We start from the raw sequence: 13,282 nt of genomic DNA on the forward strand, positions 1-13,282 counted from the left end.
AGTCCTCACCCAAGCACTCTCCACCACATCCCTAATACATTCTTCTCCCCCTCCCCCCCCGTTTTGGTCTCAGGGATCAACCTAAATGTAGAGCTCATTGTGTCACCAGTTCATCTGTGTCTTCTTTAAATATTGTTCATTTCACTTAGCTTCGGTAGTGTCAAGGCGTGCCAATGGAATTGTTTTTCCTGTTTGCTTTTAACCGAGTCTGATGTCTTTATTCTCATCTGAGGGGGAATAAATGTACATATGCTTGGAGGCTCGAAGGCTTCAATTCTGACTAAAGGTTAGGAAGGAGTGTGTGTGTGTGTGTGTGTGTGTGTGTGTTCGCGCGCGCGCGCACGCGTGTGGTTGTTGTTGTTGGGAGGGGGCGGGGAGCCTGCTTCAACCATGCCTAAGTTGTGAAATGAAAGCCTAAGGCTTTGCGCCGCGCCTCATTGCCAGGCATCCGCCGAAGTGAAAGCAGAACACAAAACACTTTGGATTTTCTTATACAACCTTTTCAACTGTTTTAATTGGTCAAGAAAGCTGTACACTGCTGTTTTAAAATATTCCCGCATGCACAGTCCACTCAACACCCCGAATCTGAGCTTCGTTTTTGATCGGATACTTGTCATTCAACCGGTGGGAGACACATTCATTTTGTGTCCAGTGTCGGTAATGATGCCGTTGCAGTTTTCAGATAGCTAGAACCGAACTCTTACAAACTTTTCCTGCTGAGCCTCAGGTTCCCACTTGCAGAGATCCAGCTGTTGCTGCCACAGATGCTTTCTTTAGAAGCCCTGCTTTGTGCAAATTTTCATTTACAATCTGAGTAATAAAGGAAATCATATTTAAACTACGGATTTTTGTATTTTAAAGCACTATTTCCTTTTGACGAGTAGCGTGTGGCAGAGATAGTTGGTGACCTCTGCAGTGCAATCATCCAACGAAAATTTAGCTTCTCTGTCTGTACTGGTTTCTTTCTCTTTTTGGGTTAGGAAGAGGCAGTGTGACCAGCATATTTAAAAAAACAAAAAACAAAACTACCTTTACCGTGGCAAAAGTAAACATTTCAGTGAAAACAGGTCGCGTAGAAATACTTGTTCTCTCGATTGATTGCTTGTTATTCTTTTTGTCTTTTGTAAATTTCTTTGGTGGTCGTAAGTTCTTGCTTGATCTTGGCCGTGGTACAGGAGGAGCCCATGGAGGTCGACCAGAGACCACATACCCTGAAAATAGCTCCTGAAGCTACACCAAGATTGAATACACAACCGAGTTTGCAATTCCTGTGTCTTATTTTTTGCACAATAGTTGGAAGTTGATAAATTCGTTAAAAATCGTGAGAGAATTTAAATTTAAATTAAAAAATAAAGAATGGAAAAGCAAGAAGATTGCCGCCTGTACTGTCTAAAGCGCCTGACTTTTATTTCCATCTTTAAGAAAAGAAAATTAAAAGCCAAGTCAAGCCTGGCAGTCCTGGGAGACTTCCCAGCCGTTTTCATGGACAGCTAGAATAGCACCTGGGCCATGCCAGAAACGCCAGTTGCAACTCTCCTGATGAATGGGAAGGAAGTGAATTTGGGTCTGCCCAGCATATCTAAGTCTGAAACACGAAGGAACCCCCACCCCACTTACCCGAAGTGACAGCGGGCAGGATTTCAATCACAGCAATGAGTTGCATACAGTAACCCCCTTAGCTACCAGCCCCCCAGAAGTCTCGTAAAGACGCAGAAGGCAGCGATGCGATTAGCAAGACGGTGTTGAGGAGGGCACTTGTTACTTCTACACTTGAATCTCTGTTTAAAAACAGATTCCGAAGTAGGAAAGGTAGATGCTGACTTTCCCTCCTGTCCTTAAACTCCTCACCGTAGCAGCCCAGGACCTAAGATAAAAAGGAAACAGGAGCCCACATTGAGGTATTCAGTCTGTGTGTGTGCACCTTACTTGGGCTTTCCTTCATCCTTAAGAAACCCAGATCAAAACAGAGCTTTATTATAAAATGCACGTTTATTTGTTTGTTTCAGACTGCTTTTGAGGAGAAGTGTTCTCTGGATGGAGGCTGAGGCCCCTTCTAGGAAAGCAGTTTATTTGCCATTACTTGACTATTACCCGGGCTTAGGGCTTCTTTACTACATTTGGCACTCTAAGCACCGTCTTCCTAGAGCTTTTAGACGGGTTTCGCACCCCTACTCCCTTACCCCCAAATCTGTGTTTAGGGGAAGGTTAATTACGCTTTTCATTCTCCCCACAGTCCCAACACTGTGGGAGGGGACGGTTCATTAGTTGCAGAACCAGGAAGACTGGGAAGCCAGGCGTCTTTCCCCAGGTTTTCATTCGTAGGAGCTGAGGAGTTTCAGGTCTTGGCTGTGATGCTGTGTTTGTGAGGTTTGTTTTTTTTTATTTTTTTCTTTTTTCTTTTTTTTGCCTTGTAGCCTCATTCTCAGTTCTCAGGTTTTCTTCTCCGAAGCCTCTCCCTGCACCCCAGGGCCTGGTCTGTGGATAGACATTCGACTTGTAGAGGATTACCAAATAGAAATTATCACATCATTCCTTGAAAATTTTGGTCTTTCTCTCTTTGTCTTTCTTTCATTCTAGTTGAAGGTAATGAGTTTCTCATTAAAGAGAAACTGTAAGCAGTTTCTCTTTAATCATCAGAGTGTTAGGGAGCGTATTTTATATTTGGAAGATGGGTCCAGGTTGTCAGAGCCTGCATTTGTTTTTTTTTTTTTTAAAGAGAGAGAGAGAGAGAGAGAGAGAATTTCAATATTTATTTTTTAGTTCTCGGCGGACACAACATCTTTGTTTGTATGTGGTGCTGAGGATCGAACCCAGGCTGCACACATGCCAGGCGAGCGCGCTACCACTTGAGCCACATCCCCAGCCCCAGAGCCTGCATTTGTGACCTGGAGTAGGAAGGCCACAGTTGGGGATGCCTAACTCTGTCCTTCCTGGGGGCGGGCAAGGAGGGTGAGAGGGCAGACTGGTTGCCTACCTCAGCCCTTCTCTTCTGGCATCTCCCTCCACTTTGCCTTCACTACAAGACGGCCAGGAGGTGGACAGGCTTGTGTTATGTTCCTGACTACCCTCTTCCAAAGATACCAAGTGCTTGGCAAAGCTCAATTCCCTAGAACTATCTACCATTCCCCACCTTATCTCACACCCTCCTGGTGCTGAGAAAGTGGCCCTCAGTGGGGCAAGGGATGGGGCTGGGGTGGTTCCAGTGATGCACTCAGGTCATACCTGCCCCCGCCCCCGGCTCCTCAGGCTTCTTAGTTTTGGCTTCAAGCTTTGGCTAGCACTCTTCTTCCCAATCCAACCTTATGGGTGCTGTGTGCTTGGGACAACTGCTTCCTCAGAGTCCAGTGTGCATTGACAGTATAAAACAGGCACACCATCACAAGCACACACTCATACTTCCTGGGTTCAGGAAGAGTCTTGTGTAGAGGGTAGGCATTCACCACCTCTGGCAGAGCTGGCCTCTTTCCAGCCTCACTGGGTAGGGGAGACAGGGACTTGTATCTTATTGCCAAATGCCTCTGGAATTACACAGCTCTGGAGAAAGAAAAATGGTGGGCATCNTGGGTTGAGGGGAGACAGGGACTCGGGTCAGGGGGGGGGGGAGGAGATGGGGCAGGAGGGGATAGCCATACTCTAAGGATGCCAGGCACATTTTTCTGGAGTGGTGTGGTTAACCCTTCCTCCGCTGGAAGCTGCTGGCTAGGCATTTTCTAAAATAGTCTGTGGGGTCTGCTTTCCTTTTCTCCTGGGCGGCCCAGTATGAATCATTAGTTCCCTCCCTACTTCCCCACTCCATTAGCCACGATCCTCCTTCTAAAATTAGATTTCCCCCTTTCCACTCTTCTGGCCTTCTGAGTTTACTAGGGAATTCTCAAGGAAATTGGCTGTGTATTGAGAACAAGTGTGAGGAAGAGGATAAAAAGGATACAAACACATCTAACAGAAGACAAGAAAGGGGGCCTAGAAGAGAGAAGCAGAGCCCTTCTCCTTCCAGATCTCTATTTTGCACAAGACTGGTATTTTCCTCTCTCCCTCCAGTAAATGAAAAAAAAAAATCTTGTTAATTACCTTTTCTATGTGCTATACAAGAAACTTCAGAGATGTTTCTACACAGGGAAGAAACTGTTTACAAAATGCTTTCAAAAGTGTGACATATTGCTCTAGTTCAGCACTAAAAAGCTAAACACACTTACCCTCCTTTGAAGTGCCGGGGCTGGGGCAGCTTATTTGAGTGCAGTTCAGATATTGCTGTGGGTATAACTAATGGCTTCTACCTATTTAGCTCAAGTGGGAGGAGAGAAAGGCCTGAATTCCTTGTCCAGTGGGTCCCTCTGGAGACTAGGTTCTGGCTTCTGGCCAGTTCTGTACAATGTCAACATTGAATATTTGAATTCCCAGACTCTATTTAACAAGTTTCTAAATAAATAAACTCATTGTGTGTCTGTGTTTAAAATTATTTTACCTCTTTCATAAAAGCTTATTACATTGGTCTTGCAAGTTGATTTTTTTAAAAAATAAACAAACAAACAAAGTTTAAGGCCTTTTAATAGCCAGATCTTCGTAATATGTATTTATTGGGAAGCCATTGTCTCACTTGGAGGTGTGTAGGAGCTATTTAGAGGGATCTTAAACTATTCCGTGTGACTTGATAGTGAATTAAAAAAAAAAAAAAGCTAAGTTCAGAAAGTCAGTGAAATATTAATCTCATCAAAAGGGGGTTTGACTATGTAACTTTAGTGCCTTTAAATATTTAGTAATTTGTCCTTCAGGAGACTTTGCTGATGTGTCTTAAATGGGTATGTGTATATGGAACCTCATTCTTTGTAGGTTCTGAAGGCAAGTCTAGAGCTCTTCTCATATGAGATTTTGTTTCTGGACTTTTTTTTTCCTGTCTCTGTAAGTTGGAAGGAGTAGATACACAGATACTTTTTCTCATATTTCAGTTTGGTCAAAAGAACCACATGCATTCTCCCATTTTACTAATTTTTCAGCATTGAACGTCCATACAGTGTTTTTATGCGGATGGGAACATAGTTGTTCTAAGTACAAACTTAATTTTTTAAAAAGGCAAGTTCCAGACCTCTTGCAAGTGTGGACTCCATCTGGAGTTGTTAGGAAAGAAAGTGGAATTTACTCTAATTTATGTGTGTAAAGTAAATTATTAAAAAGAATGGGATTTGAAAGGGCACATAGTAAAACCCATAACATTTAGCTGGTAACGTGGAGAGCTCAAAGCCAAGAAAAAAGAAAATACCACCAACCCATGCAAACCCTGAAATAGATTACAATGACCTCAGCCATTTTCATTTTCAAAAATAATAGCCATGATTAAAACAGGGAGTGTTTTACTTGGAACCATGTTCTTCTGCATTATTATAAAAGCTGTTTTGTGGTTAAAGAACTGTTTCATTACAGAAAAAGAAAGCAAGTGAATTTTTAATCAAATTCCTGACTCTTCAAAAGTACTCATTCTTGAATTACTTTTTATTTTGATTTTAGTTATTATTCTTATTCAATAGCAAACATGCTTTTGGCTTGTATATTTAGCCAAATTCTTGAATACTAATTTTCAAGGAGAAATTTGTTTAGAAAAGAGATTTTATTCTCTTAGTCAACACCTGCCTGGGAGTCAATAACTATATAACAGGAAGGACTAAAACTTCCTTAACCATGTTTAAGAACCTGCCTAAGGAGTAATTAATTTTGCATGTTAGGGTTGTTTACATGTTAAGATTGATGACATTTATGAAAGTTCTTGCAGGTAGCAGTTGGAGGGCTTTGGTGATGGGCAGTTTTACACAATAAATAACAATGAAGTTCTTCCTGTGTGCTAGGCTCTGAGCATGGCAAGCTGTGTTTCCAGCTCTCATGAACATTTCAAATGTGCACATCAGTATTTGGATCTGATGTGATCCCTAATCATCTTCAAATTATTGAATACTTCTTGTGAGGTGAGAATAATAATAATAATAATAATAATAATAATAATAATAATACCCTCCTTGGTATCTTTACTTGTGACTTGGTATCTTTACATGGGGGTAATAATACCACCCTTCTTGGGCTGCTGTGAGAGTTAATAAGGATAATGTTTTCCATTATGTACCTAAGTCATATGCAATCACACATTAAATCTTAGTCACTTCCCTTCTGATTTATCAGTTAAATTTTCTGAAGAGAAATACCTTTGGCCCCCCTCTTGTTCTATGTTTTTATCCAGTCTTATTTTTAGAAAGTATTTGTACATCTATGATAAACATTTTATATGACTTCTCAATAAATTATGCCCTTCATATAAATGTAAGTCATATCTAGAATTTGGATACATTTAAACTGCCTATACAATGCCAAACTTTGTGGTAAATTTATTTTGAAAACTTGAGAATAATTTTGCTTGTTCTTTTCTTATTTATGTTTTTGGTGGGAAACAATATAAAGTGATTGAGATTTTAATTTTTTGCCACAGATTTTGGCATGGCATAGCCACACGGCGTAAATTTAGTTGTGCATATTCTTCAGTTGTCATTAGGCTAGAATCCCTCCTGTATGAAAATTTAACTTTAATAAAAATTTCTTTTAATTGCTGATGGACCATTAATTTTTAATTAATTTATTTTTATGTGGTGCTGAGGATCGAACCCAATGCCTCACACACGCTAGGCACGTGCTCTATCACTGAGCTACAACCCCAGCCCCAAATTTAACTTTTAATGGAAGAAGTTTATAAGTCAATTTACTCTCCTGGCTGAGTTGCTTCTCCCTAAATGATGGGGTTGGTCTAGAGCAGAGCTTATAAAGTCAAAGGGATGCGTTTGCAGCTACGATAAGTGAAGCAAGGTGGGTATAAGGCCATCTTCTCCACTGTTTTTAATTTTTGATGGCCAGTCTTCGTATTCTGGTACAAGAGGGAGTGGAGGAGGCTGTGGCAAGCTGGCAGGTTGAGCCTTTTCTAAAGGAGCATCCACTACCGAGTGCTAATTCACTGCTGCCATCTGGAAAAGGGACCTCCTTGCTGCTGAGTCTTCCAGTTTCTTAGAGACTTCAGTCTGTATTTTTATGTGGATCTTCCCTACTTTAAAATGCTGATTTAGTCTAAAAAAAAGCTCAACAAAACACCTCTATTGCAATATATAGTTCATGGACCTTGGGCTTGCAATATCTGGATTCGTTGTTTTCTAAGGGTCCTTCAAAATCCCAGCATTTTATAATATCCATAAGGGTTACTGAATACTACCTTGTGTTTTTAAGATCTGTATCTTCCTCTCTATCCCAAACTTTATGTGTGTGTGTGTGTGTGTGTGTGTGTTTTGATAGGTGGAAGTACTTATTACAGAATCTGATATCTGGCCATTTATCTGGAAAAATAGTCTTCCACAGCCATGTTGTGTCTTTCTTTCCTTCCATGCCGCTCATCATTAATTGACTTAAAAAAATAAACTTAAGCACCCCCTCCTCCTCTCGTAGCCACTGACCACTGTTCTTTCTTATTTCTCACTCAACCCAATTCTTTGATTTGTGGGCTGGGGAATGAGCAGTAGTAAATCATTAGGAGACAGTTGTCTGCAGTTTTCCACAGTGGGAGAAGAAGTCTGTTGGCTACTGTGGGTATTCAAAGGAAGACTGTGCCCCAGACCTCCTAGGAGGGTCCAGATGTCATGTCCTGAACATCTCTAACCAAACAGCCCCACTGATTTTGAAAGACCTAAACCTAAGATGGAGAACTGAGCTTTTAAGGAATGAATGTGTTATTTGACAAGAGTGGCTCTCCTTATAAAAAGGCCGTATATGTTCAGGGAATATTTGAAAATAAATACATTGCACTCTGTTTATTATTATGAGCTGTATTTCTAGTAGAGGTAGTAGATGAATACAGGTGAAATTAAGTCCTGAGGATTAAAAGGGTAAACTATGGTGATGGAATACTAATATAAAGGAGTCTCTCAATAAACGTTGGACTAAGCAACTTATCTGAACCAGTGCTGTCGTCAAGGGAGTTAATGAACACTTGTCACCATCAACTAACAGTGTTGGGAAAATTGTAAGATAATGCAGTGGTGGAGGGGAGGATTTGGGGTAGTGAGAAACCATGGTCACAGTCATTATCGATGGTTATCAGATACCTAGCTCCCAATTTTTAATCTGATACTGAGGCCTAAATACTTTAGCTTATCTGTTGAGGGTTTCTTACTCTTGAACCAGAAGAGTGTGAGGACTCTGAGCCCAGGTTCTGAGTTAGATTTGCCAATATTTGAATCCTGGCTCCACTTAATCTTCCTGTGCCTCAGTTCCTTTCTTATGGACTGGGGATACTTACCTCATGCGAGGATTTGACCAACCAATGCATTTAGAATAGGTGGAAGACCTCAATGTATGTTTATTATTGTTTTATTAACTTTTTAGGCTTCTTTGACTCCCCACCCAAGACAGGTCTATTTAGCTTAAGGTTCCCATTTGAGTCTATCCCTGTGTTTCTGTGTTCCCAAACTTTGCCTGTGATGTTATGCTCTGTAAATCTATCCATATTGTATATTGACCATCAAAATCTAATGTCTTCTTTAAAATTTCATTTAAACCCTTGTTTTTTAAAAAATTTTTTTCCACATTTTTAATTTGTGCACTATAGTTTTAACATAATGATGGGATTTGTTGTTACATATTTGTACGTACACACAATATAACCGTAGAATTCATCCAATATCACTCCCCAGCACTTCCTCCCTCCCTCCCACTTTCTGGCTCTTTCCCTCTAACTGATCTCCCTTTGATTTTCATAGATCCTCTTCCCCCTTACCCCCTGCAACTACATTTCTTTTCTTTTCTTTTTTTTGGTACCTGGAATTGAACCCAGAGGCATTTAACCACTGAGCCACATCCCCAGCCTTTTTAATATAGTTTTTTATTTTGAGGCAAGGTCTTGTTAAGTTGCTTAAGGCCTTTCTAAGTTGCTGGCTTTGAACTCACAATCCTCCTGCCTCAGCCTCCTGAGCTGCTGGGATTGCAGGTGTGCATCAACATGCCCAGTCATAATTTATGTTATTTCATTCCAATAGTATGGAATTATCTTTACCTACCATCATTTTGGCATTTTACTATATATTGCTTGTCTTCATGGTATCCATCTTATTTTTATGGAGAAACCTTGCAGAGCCTATTTCTGTTTTGGGCCTAGTACAATGCTTTGCATATGGCAGTTAGCAATACAATTAGGTGACAGTGGTTAGCGATAGGCTTTGGTGGATTATGTGAACCCCTTCAACTTCTTTGCCTGCAAAACCTGCACAGTTAGGTAATGTCAGCACGAGAACTCTGGGATATCTGACACTTTAATTGCATACTAAATCCACAATTGGCCAGTTTTGACAGTGATAAACCACCTGGAAAGCACATTTGGAAAGTAGAGTATTATTCCTAATTTTCACCAATAATGTTTCTCATTTTGCCAGGGCAGGTATAACCCATGGCTCCGCACTTAAATCACAAATTGTTATTGATCTACATTTGATCTTAGACTCTTCACTGGATCTGATTCTGGAGAATGTCAATGGAGTCAAGGTGGAGATGGTGAAACAGTTTGTGGACTCACGTAATTCCTAGGGATTTGGGGCTATTCATTTTACTAAAGTCATCAGTAGCTAATTTTTTCCCCTAAATCCTTAGCCCAGTTTGGGCAGTTTTAATATAGAACATAGGACCAAGAATTTTTCTTGGTCCTTTAATGGCATACTTTAATGAACATTTATGATTAAAGATTCTTTTAGACAATTGAAGGCTGAGAGATGACATTGTGTTGACTCTTATTTAACTCCACTCGCCCAACTATGTCCCCTTAATGGAGGTGCAAACATGACTTCTCTCCCTCTCCCCATTCTTTCACCTCCATGCCTTGTTTTCATAAATCTCTCATTTCCATGGAAAAAAGAGGACTGTTTGTACCTGGAAAACTGTCCTCAAGCCCTGAACAGTTACAGGGTTTTAGTGCCTGTTCTAACTTTTTTTTTTACCAACACCAGCCAGATGTGATTTCTTGTTTTGTTATTAAGATTACTCTTTAGTCAAGGGAGCTCCTTTAAATGGGGTAGAGACTGAAAGTCACAGGTTTTATACTTGGTGTTGACTATGGACTTCAGCTTTGGTGAGAGCTATGAAATTAAGTAGTAATAATAAGTTTCAGTATAAAATTGTTAGTGAAATGAATGGAGGGATATAAGGGATACTTTGTTTTTTGCTGGGTCATGATTTTTGATCTTTTTTTTTGGGGTCCTAGATCCCTTCCTGTAAGAATCTGATGAAAGTCATGGAGGCTCTTTCCAGAAAGTTCCTGTATACCTAGAGATTTTCCATACAATTCAGCAGTCCATGGATTTGTAAATTCCAGTCATAGATAAGATGGGAGTTTAACCTCTGTGTTCAGACTTGATTCAGCTTACAGTCCAGGGTGAAGTTTTAAAACTTAATATAGAACTTCAGTCTACTATGTTTATTATGTAACATCTTAAAGCCCTTATCAGTCTTTTCCCATTATCTTAGGAATGTTATTTTTTTTCTGATTACAAAATTTATACACATTACATAATTTAAAAACTGTATAAAAATATAGAAAACTAAAGTTTTTTTCATGTTTTCTTTTGTCATATAGTGCCTGAGATGACCACTGTACATCTTTTAATGTAAAATTTTGCACATTTTTTTCCTTATGCAAATATGGGCACATACTTAGATATAGATTTACAGCTCTTTCCAGCAACTTGCTTTTTCATTTTAAAATTTACTATAGAACTCAGATATGTGTCAGTCTAACCCATTCTTTTTAAAGCAGCAGATATTTCATTGTTTGGATGCAGTTTCCTTTATTGAACTAGACCTCTATGATGACTGACATATGTGTAGTTTTCCAGTTTTCAGAACAGAACAGACAGAGAAGTCTCCCAAACCAGACTCTAGGGAAAATGAAAGTGAAGACTACAATTAAAGGAAGCTTACAGTTCAGGGTGAAGTGTGCTGGCCTCTGCCACAGGAGCACAGTGGGGGTTTGGGAGGTCACTGAGGGTTGCTTCACCCTGTCAGGACAGATCAGATTTCCAAGCATCTTCACCGGCTGGAGGATCAAGGATCAAGGGTCTAAGTCCAGAGCTAAGGTACATCTTTGTAAGATCCTATGATATCTATCTATCTATCTATCTATCTATCTATCTATCTATCTATCTATCTAATTTTATGTCTATCTATCTATATTTTATATCTATCTATCTATCAATCATCTATCTATCTATCTATCTATCTATCTATCTATCTATCTATCTATATCTGTGATATTTCAGGCTCACTGAATTGTTCTGGACCTCATAGTTATGCCCCATTTTCATTTTCTCCTGCTGCTTAGAACAGGCTGTAGCTGAAATAAACACATATAGCCCAACTGGATAAGCAAATTGTTGGGGCTTCAAAGTTTTAATGTTTTTTTGTGATTTCCTTGTTTGTGTGGTACATTATGATCATAATGCCTTATCCTGTGTATATACCATAAGCCAAATAATGCAACTAAATGAACGCAGAAGTCTATCTGAAGTCAATCAAAACCCTTTTTGATATTCTTTTAAAAAATTGCCCGCAGTAATGTCTAGCCTATGAATTGGAAAGACCATTTTTTATAGAAAAATGTTTTTCCCTGGGTAACCAGACTATGGGAAAATTTTTATAATGGAAACTATCTCTTGCTTTTAACTATAGCATAAGAAATATGACAGGATAATGTTACACACTAAAGCCCATCAGATGTAAAATTCCAGTTTTTGATTATAAGTTATAAACCAGGATAGAGAGACTTCTGAAAAGTGGTTTTCTTTGGCAATGATGTTGTTGATTAAATATAAAAAATTCAGAAAAATTAGTTCAGCCCATGCCTTTACACAGAAGATTACAAAAAGGAATAGCTGGGTTTTGGTTCTACTGGGAACTATTTTGCTTATTAAAGCTTATTGGATTATATTAGATTAAAAATATTAGATTGGACTTGAAAAGGTACCAAAGAATTACAATTTAGTGATATAAATCTTTTTAGGAATTAATTTACTTAGCAAATTTGATTCCTTAGAGTTAAGTATTTGTTCCAAATTCAAATACATACATATATTTTTGTGGATATAGAAAGGTTATTCCATGGGGAAATTACTCTAGTTAACAGTTTCAAAAAATATTTTAAATTAGATCAATCAAATTGAGTTGATAAATAGTTATTGAGCATCTGGTATATATAAAGCATGATAAACAAAATTCTAGAAACTCTCAGTTTTCTGAAAATGTTGAAAATCAACATTTGACAGACGTATATATATGCCCCTGTCAAAGGTTTATTAATAGACATAAAGGTGACCATGTACCTGTTGCTGGTTATCAGTGACTACAAAGTGGTTTCATGAGCTTGGAGAATTGGGTCCTATGCCTATCTTTCCTCCAAACATTTTATTCTCCAAATATCTTTGTTAATATTGTGAAGCCACCTGCCTGACAAGCTCCAGTGTCATTTCACATGTTTGGGGTCTTCCATCTGAGAATACTATCACACTTCATTTCTCTTAATACCTGTCAGGTGTGAAGTTTTTTTTTTTCCCCCCTGCCTCGCTAAATTACTTGTATGGTAAATATGGATAAGATTTTCATTCAAGATACCTGAAAAAAGGAAAAAAAAAAAGGTGGGTGCTATTCATTCAACAGCTATTTGTGGTGAAGGGAGGGCAGCAGTTAAGCACCCAGACAAGGCCCCTGCCCACATGTAGCTCACATTCTGGAGGAGATAAACATGCAGAGTCATAGAGTTCCAGACATGGACTCGTATTATGAAGAAAGTAAATCAGGGTAACTAGCTAGAGAGTAACCAGGGACCTTATTTCAGAAAGATGATTGCAAAGACCTCTCTTAAGAGGTGACACTTGAGCAGAGCTAAATAAGGAGGATGTTTATTAAGCGTTTGGCTTATTGACATTTGGAGAAGGGCAGGCAATATCGTTCTGTCTCGTTCTCTATCCTAGTGCAGAAGCAGACAATGGGTAAAGGCCATAAATAAAATTTATTTCAGTTTTGTCAAGTGCATTTATAGACACCATGTATACATTTAGTTGACTTCACAGCCTAGGAGCCAGGACAAAGATGTTTGTTTACCTTCCTTTATAAATGGAAGGAGTGGGACTTTGGTGTTTGATCTGCAAACATTGGGCAAGAGGCAGCATCAGAAAAACATATTATATTTTTGGACCCATAATTCTGTACAGTTAAACAAATATTTATT

At 39.1% G+C, this 13,282-nt stretch overlaps 1 protein-coding gene and 1 long non-coding RNA gene across 15 annotated transcripts in view; one reads left to right on the forward strand and one right to left on the reverse strand.

The window, feature by feature from the left end:
* The window catches only part of Mecom (MDS1 and EVI1 complex locus), a 544,822-nt gene that overhangs the window by 1,934 nt on the left and 529,606 nt on the right, over positions 1-13,282 (forward strand). The window lies entirely within an intron of this gene.
* Positions 485-2,686, reverse strand: LOC125620067. Its single transcript, XR_007351655.1, has 2 exons — positions 1,618-2,686; positions 485-810 (listed from the first exon to the last, which is right to left on the reverse strand). It is a non-coding gene; the product is annotated as an uncharacterized LOC125620067 (long non-coding RNA).

The sequence above is a fragment of the Marmota marmota genome, unplaced genomic scaffold (assembly GCF_001458135.2).
Source record: "Marmota marmota marmota unplaced genomic scaffold, marMar, whole genome shotgun sequence".
Classification (NCBI taxonomy): domain Eukaryota; kingdom Metazoa; phylum Chordata; class Mammalia; order Rodentia; family Sciuridae; genus Marmota; species Marmota marmota.